Raw genomic sequence first — 8,492 nt, 5'->3', positions numbered from 1 at the left:
TGAAATAACAATTTAAAACCAAACTGATGACTTTGCAAAGTTTTACAAATTAGCATTAACATGAGTCTCAATTTGGCATAATCAGTTTTCAATTCTGACTAGTTTAGTCTAAGTGAGATAACAACCAAAGGGGATTATATCTCCCTGGTTTTACAAACCTCACATGCTGTGTTTGTGATAGTAGTGGTAATATAAATGGAAATGTTACAGCTAGCTGTTGCTGCTGTTGTGTGTACTTGCTAATGAATGTTTATAAACTTCTATGGCATCTTTGATATTGGAGTTATTTTGAAATGCCAGTTTTACTTAATCTTAGCTCTGTTGTGCCTAGCCGTTAGCGTGTTGATCCAGTCAGAAGAAATCTAATTGACTACAAAGGAGGTTATTTTTAAACTGTCCACAGGTAACATGTTGGTGTTAATGACATAACATATTTGTAAAGGCGTCTTCATTTTGAACATATCCATCCATAAAATTATTTCTTATGAAGCTTTATGTTTTTACGTTTCAACACTCTTTATTTTCTTCCTGTTTGTATATGCGTGCATGGGGGGGTGGGGGGGTGGGGGGTGTTGCCTTGTTACTTTATTTTTATAATTTATAGGATCATGAATCTGAGTACCAAGCAATGCACTGTAATGGCCTCTGGGGGGTCGGGCAGAGACAAAAGAGACAGGAAAGTACTTCACAAAACATAAAATAGTACTTAGAAAAGACAATAATAAAAACCATAACACAGCTCCGTACTGATTAAAATGGTCACTGGTCTAGAACAGTAACAAAAACAAAGAAAACTGCAAAAAAATTTTTAAACATAAATAAATAAATAAATAAATAAACTGTAGCGTTATGAATATGCCATTTCTGCCCTTAACAGCTGCCCTTTGACACAGTGACAGTGTGCATAAATTGCCAAGGTCGTGCGCTTGCTTCTGGTGTTTACATTCCAGTAAAGAAGACAGAAGAAGGACGAAGAACGCTTTTCAATAGTTAATCAAAGAACTTTATTTCTAATAAAGCTAATCAAAACAACTGTTGGTCAATAATAATCAGGTGACCGATCTGTGAAATCACAATGTTATGATTTATGTGTTTAATGAATAACAAGACTTGGGCTAACTGAGCTAGACATCCTGATCCACATAAGGTAAACACGTGACACATTGTTCACTCATCCAATCAGAACTTCCTTTCTGATGCGTGGCAGAGCTCTGTGGTGTTTAGTTAATCTGTCCACTCCGATTGGCTAAGAATCAAAAACAACTAAGCTTAATAAAACAGAACAACTCCATTTTAAGTCAGTTCCACCGCAGTTCCACCGCAAGTTTCAACGTAGTTCCAACGTGAGTTCAACCAGCTCTCAAATCCATCTGATGCCCATCATCGCTAAGTGAAGTACAGACTGGCCAGCTGAATTTTCTATTTTTAAGCTGAGAACTGTCAAGCTGGAAAATTCTGTCGTTTTATCAACAAGACGACGGTTCCTTCAGAATAAAAGCTGAACTCTATGACCAAAAAAAGGGGGGTCTCTACGTGACGCTGAAATCTACCATTGTACCGGGAGACTATCCATAGACTGGTTTGTCGTGCTGTCGACGTTGTTTCGCCAGTTCCAGCACCAAGGAGGGTCGAGGACCTGGCATCCGGATCTAACACTGGGGGTCTCCGCACGGTACGTCGATCGGCATAGATAGCGTCTCATGTCTTCCTCCTGAAATCCATCGTTGGTCAGTTAGTGCAACAACACCTCGCACTCAGACTCGCCTCCACCAGATGGAGGTTCTGAACTGACACACACACCAACACTTCAGCATTACCTCCATCTGCATCCATCATTAGAGAGTTAGTTCTGGTGATTGTTTTGAATAATTATAAAATAAATATTCTTAAGCGTCCCATCTCTCTCTCTCTTCTTGTCTCTAATTCAATACAAGGTGTTTGAATAAAATTCCCTGTAGTAAAAACAACCTCTTTTGATTCTAAGGGCCTGGTCCAAAGATTAATGATCCAGCTCAGGTTTAGATCAGTGATATCTCTGGACCTTAATAAAAGTGTAAGAATATACCAACTATATTCCGCTACAAAACTTTGTTGAACTGTTGAGTAGCTGTGAACAGAACGCTGTTCACTTTCCTACCTGCACCTGTTTGTCTGCTCATAGATCAAATGTTAGCGTCATGCTGACAAAAATAGAAGCACAAATTTTCACTTTTCGTGTTTTTTACGAATAAAGTTTAACATGTTTATAAGATTTAGAGATCAGAGTGAATGATAGATTTGTAGGTCATCCGTGTGTGTGTGTGTGTGTGTGTGTGTGTGTGTGTGTGTGTGTGTGTGTGTGTGTGTGTGTGTGTGTTGGGTCATGTGTGTCCCCAGGCACATGTGCTATATGTTTTCTCTGTTGCATAACAAGTGTCATGTAAGAAGAGCTTTACTCCTCGCCTCACTTTCAAATTTAAGAATAGTCATGACAGACCAACTGATTCATCACGCCGATGACACACACTGCACCTGTCACAACTAATGCACAGATAAAAATACATTCACTCCAATCAGCAAAGGAATCACGGCAACAAAAACAATCAGAAAATATTGATTCCTCGTAGTTTCTGCAAATATGTGGACTTAATCTTTATTTCAGAATGAGACACAACTAAAGTGTCTAGTCATTTAAGGCTGGTTGTCAAGATGACAAAGACAGCTCTTACTTGTCCTGTACAAAACAAACAGTTATTTAGCAATGTGGATCAGCTGGAATTAGCACATTTTCTTTGTGTTGTCAGTTACAGAAGCTAAACAACACTGCAGGTGACCACATCGGCCAGCTCATAACAACACCATGTGAACACAGAAAAACAAAATGATTCAACCCCTTCGGACTGCTGTCCCAGATTTGAATCATCCCACAGGTGGAGTATCAGGATTTGTACCATCATCAGAAACCTGCCATATCCTGTCATATATGTGTCTACTGCCCTCTGGTGGAGGCTCTTCATGTAGTAATTGTATTCCTTTACTACTGTTTTTTGTTTGAATTACACAATAACAACAAAAATAGCCATAATTACATAATTGAATAAAACAGATTATTAGGTAGTTGTTATGACATTAGAAAAAAATAACTGGAACATTTTAAGAAAGGGACCTATCCACTGGCACAAAATACTGGCCAAGAGTTATAGAGGCCCAAAGTAATGATAATTAAGTGATGTTGGGGCAAAATCATGTTATTGGGGTGACAGTGAGGTGATTACCCCAAAATCTTTATTATGGAGTAATGTGCAGGTGATGGCCACTAAATCATGTGAACTCATTCATTGCCAATGACCATTAAAGTCGTCATTTGCATTTTTACTGTGTGGATCTCCGCTTTGTTTTTGTAGTTTTGGCGACGACATCATCTGCGCAACGTTCTGTGACACTTAAAAAAACAGTAAAAACTATGAGAAACACTGGCAGCGAAGGGCTTTACCGATCAGGAAATGGCTGGTAGCGAACGAGTTAATGGGGTGACGTTGAGGTGATGACCCCAAAATCATGTTAATGGGGTGATGCTGAGGTGATGACCCAAAAATCATGTTAATGGTGTGATGCTCAGGTGATGACCCCATGGCGATAGAATGATCAATCAAAAATCATGATTAGTCATTTTATAGTTAATCACAGTTATCATCACTTGAATTATGTCCATGAATTTGGGGTCAGGATTTTAACCCTCTCAGGCTCAAAATAAGGTTTGATTAAAGGACAAACAACTAAGTCCTTCAGGGGTACTTCTGAGTTAAAAAATGCTCATGACATACGTATGCGGAGTAACCAGGTAGGTAGGTTTGAACTCTGCAAATCTGCAACGCCTGCCTCCAGAGGGTTAATGACCAGTAGCGTCAAAATGTTCCAATTCAACACCGACATCCCAAAGAGTTAGTTGAGGATTTGACTTGGGGGGGGGGGGGGGGGGGGCAATACAGTCCTGGACCAGTAGCCACTACTAAAGGGACTCCCTGGGGTCAAAACAAGGCAACAAACCCAACCCACATCTCTACAGAGTTGTTGTCTGTGACTTCAAATGTTATTTTTCTTTTTGGGACTCTGGCAGCTTGTCCTTAAGTTGAAGTTGTAGCTGCCTAGCCTGGTAAGCCATCTTCTATATGTGAATATATAGTCTAGCCACAACCCAACAAGCTCAAACGAGCCACTGCCAACTTGGTTGTTGTGCTCCATCACATCATCCCACTCACCAAACTTATACAGGGTTGAGACATAAAGCAAAATGGATTGGGCCAATGGTAGACCTGCTGAGGCTGCCTAGGACTGTTTCTCAATGCCAAGGAACCTCGTGTTGATGACTTGGTCCTGCCCCGGTTCCCTAGGATATACGTCATCAGGAACTGCGAAGGCGTGTTTCTATGTTCATGTTCTACCAAGCCATCTGTTCTCTGTTTGTTAGCCGTTTAGCTAGCTGATCAAGGATACACGGAAGTTGTCTTGATGCCAGCAGCGACTTTGGGGACAAATTTCCAGTTTAAATGTAAATCCAATAATTGTAGCTATCGGGCGATATCTAATATATATATTTTTTTTATACCCAATGCAGTTAGCTATGGTAGATTAGTTGATTCGTAGTTGCAGCTTTGATGGCTAGCAGGTAGTAAATTACATATTAAACTTAACCAATATTGACACAATTTAAAAAATAGAAGCCTTGTTATATATTTATATTGAAAATTATACATATAAAATATAACGTTACTTCCGGTGTCACGTGATGTTACGTGACCGATGCAAGATTGTTCCATTCCAATTCAAATTCAAAGATACTTTATCAATCCCGGAGGGAAATTAGAGTTTCAGTACACACAATTCTGAGATCAGACATACATACATAGACATAGACACATGAAAAGAATTGGTGACTGTGGTCATTCGCAACCCGAGTCGCGCTACCTTAATAGAGATCACAGGGTTTACACGAGGATTGCGTCAGGTGGAGGAAAAGAAAAGGCACTTCAGAGTTACCCTCCACAGGGAGGGCAGCTTTGCTATGCAAAAAACACCTCAGACAGAAATGCGACAGACTTCAGACATAACACAACATAAGTGTCCACTAGGTGGGGTGGTAGGGTTTGGGACTCTCCACACGTCAGCGAATGCAGCCGCGATAAGCAGCGCTCGTCACCTCAGTCTGGACAGGTGTGAGATTTAACCATTTAACCGTTTTCCTTGACCAAGGAAGGACAGTGTCCTCGTAAGCAGGGTGCCTGGCCTGGCAAGACATCGACTTGCCAGCGCCTTGACACTGAGAAACACCCCATATTTCTAGACTAGTAGCAGCCCCCTGTTTCTCTTTCTCTGACATTATTGAACAGCAATCCTCTCACACCAGTGGTGTTCTGTTCTGTGGCTATACTACGTTAGAACGTTGTTAAGATGCATGAAAAACTGCTTTAAGCTAGCTAGTTTTGCAGATCTACCATTGTAGCTCTAATGATCAGAGTATTGTTTTAGCATATAAGAAGGAAACAAAGATCAGAGTGTTTGTTGCGATTAGCAGTGGAGAAATGGGACAGAAAAAACCCACACCATCTGCTGCTGTGCACACATGATCATAAATAAAAAATGTAATCAAGATAGTATAAACAACTGTGACATAGCATCATTTTGTCCTTTTTTTCTCATTCCTTAAATCTCACATTTTATTGTCACCTTCACCTTCAGTAAATGTTCGCCGGAGTGAATGAATGTCCTCAATTTTGCACATCAAAGTCGACTGTAGCTGGAGGTGGATACTAATAGCTGCTCAGGAAGAAGACTAACGCTCTGAGCAGAAATTATGTAGAGATTAGAACCAAATCACATCATATGAGTGTATTGCTCAGGAACCACCAAGGAAAAAACTGTCTGCACAAATCATAGAAAACAAACAATATGCCATTTGGCATGCTTTTATGAGTAATGAGGATCTGAGGAAAGGCTTTACAGAGGATTATTTCTCTCAAACGTTTGTGTCATAATCATTTATATGTTTAAATCTCTAAATCAGCTTAATATTAGTAGCTGATTTGCATTCATACCTGCATTTTGGACTTGCAGAGTCTCAGAGCTTGTTAAAAATGCAACACTGGCCTTGAAGAACATGTGTTGAATCTGTGTGTGCTGCTCAAACATGTTTTTCACACTGTCAGAAACATGGGTAAAAGTGATATATTTTGCATCCGAGGACACAGTTGCAAAGTAGAGCGTTGATATTGGACCCCACGATAAAGGTGCTTACTTTTTTTTGAGGTAAACAGAAAACAATTTTCCCAAGTGGTAAAAAGATAATTCATGTAGATCTACCAGTTATTCTGAATGTTTAGTATACCAGAAGACTATCTGAGTTTCAGTTGGTAAAAAAAAAGCCAAACGCCTCCCAATGACAAACCCTTGTACCCTAATAAGGAGCCTAAGTCGCCTCTCTTTCTGGCCGGCTCATGGGTGCCCGTAAAAACGAGAAAATCAATGCAAGTCAACGGGGCTAAAAGAGCAATGATCTGCTTAGCCTTATGCCCTGAATCACACAAATGTTGTACCTCGATTTAAATGAAAAGCAGTGATGCATGTTTTGACCATGCCTGTCACGTACTTTAAGATTTATCAGCTAATAAAAGTTAACTATTCCTTTGACTACAAATCAGGTGTCGGCACATCGCAAATATGACATCGACCACCAACTCTCCCCTCCCTTAAGCCTAATTTTTACTTCTCCATCTGTGTCAGTGCGGAGACACCAAACGCCATTATGCGTCAGCACCAGAGCTCTCCATCAGGCTTGCAGAGGGTGACAGAGACATGCTCCAGTTTTTAACTCTCCATCGAAAGTGACAAAAACCGGAAGTTTGTGATTGGTCAGGATGCTGCTTCCTGTAAATTCATCAACAGCACTGCCTTTGACCCTCAAAAAGCAAAAAGATATCTAGCGGCAGACACGTAACAGATTGAAGAATGCCTCACGGTAAAAGTCTGAAAATAAAATTGTTTATTCACCCTTGATTGAAGAAGCACAAAGATATGCAGCAATCGTTTCATTCGTGGATGAAAAAGACGAGTAACGTGAGTTTAGAGATGCCAGTCACATGAAGAAGTGGATGGGGGACAAATTTGTTCGTGTTCAAAAGTCTCTGAAATCCATTAAAACAATGTAAACAGAATAGTAGATATACTATCATGGACCAGATGCGTGACTGGTGGCAGGATACATCTGAACAGCGCTACTGTCAGGATCTGGGGTGAGTCAGCACCATTCTATTCATTATGCTTCAGTCTCTGCAGGTGGGCGGTTCCGGAAAGCGGCCAGCTGCAGGCTATCTCAAATCAACCGGTCCAGTGTTTATAAGGAGCTGAGAGATCACTTCACTTTGCCGGATGATTACTCACTTTGGGTAGCTCTAGCCATTATAGAGATAACTATAGCTTTAGTCTTTGTCTTGTGCTCACTATCAGTCGTTGTTGTTTGATTGTACTCTGCCTTGTCCTCACCAGGAACTCTCACCACTGACCAATTCTGCAATAACCTGGATTTCACCTTCAAGCCAGATCTCCGTCCACACCTGGACCGACCCGCTCTCCCACCGCTCACCTCCCTTGGATTACCACAGATGCTGCTCACCCCCAGTCCTGTCTACCCTCCCAAGCTCTTGGATTTCAGCTCCACAGTAAGAACCACAGTAACTGAGTCCTCGTTTTGATCCACTCTGTCCAAACCCTGACCAGTGTTTGTCTCAGCAGACCCAGCCCCGGAGCTGTATTCAGCATCACCGGCACGTCTGGCGGTGCACCTTTTGTTACCTTCAAAATAAAACGTTTTATTTCTTCTTACCTACGTCTCCTAGTGTGATTCTGCATGTCTTGGGTAAAGAAACTCCCCACGGTCATGACAGCTACGCCCTCTGTTGTCCTGGCAGGGAACGCTCCCTAGCTGACAGAGAAGTCCGAGACCAAAAGGTCAATGTGTGTGGGTCTCTCTCTCGCAGAGTTGATGGAAAAGTGTAAATGAGGCTTTAGCGTAGCTGCTACTTACCAAATGGTGAGATTTAAGGTGGTTCTTTCTTCCTGGACCAAGGATACAAAGTTCGCTGAACTTACAGTCATTTTCCTCTGCTTTTCTCCACGTCTGGTTCAATGATGTCAATTTGTAGTCCTGGAGGTATATTCACAAACCTAAAATAACTTTTGCCCCCATTCGAAAACAAGAGCTTTCTTGGCATCGAAATGTGTCTTTAAATTTCACGGACATCATATGTGAAGTCCACGGCACAACAAACGGGATAGGAAAACAGTATTTTAGCCCCATCTACTTGCGTTCATTTTTTTGTTCTTCCGTGGACCCATCGTCCGGGAGACGATGGGCGTGACTTAGGCTCCCTATAGGTACTGACACAAGTGCATTGCCCTATTCAGAGTCACATTTGGGCGTTTTGTTAATGACCAGAACATTGATTTTTCGAACCAGATTT

The 8,492-nt window shown here is 41.2% G+C and overlaps 1 long non-coding RNA gene across 1 annotated transcript; it reads left to right on the top strand.

Moving 5' to 3' along the window:
- The first annotated feature begins 6,487 nt into the window (after positions 1-6,487).
- Positions 6,488-7,854, top strand: LOC139062285 (uncharacterized). The gene is made up of 2 exons (XR_011515861.1): positions 6,488-7,691; positions 7,765-7,854. It is a non-coding gene; the product is annotated as an uncharacterized lncRNA (long non-coding RNA).
- The last annotated feature ends 638 nt before the right edge of the window (positions 7,855-8,492 follow it).

Source organism: Nothobranchius furzeri, chromosome 12 (genome assembly GCF_043380555.1).
Source record: "Nothobranchius furzeri strain GRZ-AD chromosome 12, NfurGRZ-RIMD1, whole genome shotgun sequence".
Lineage (NCBI taxonomy): Eukaryota > Metazoa > Chordata > Actinopteri > Cyprinodontiformes > Nothobranchiidae > Nothobranchius > Nothobranchius furzeri.
Note: the sequence above shows the minus strand (reverse complement) of the source record. Positions and strands in the feature narration are given on the sequence as shown.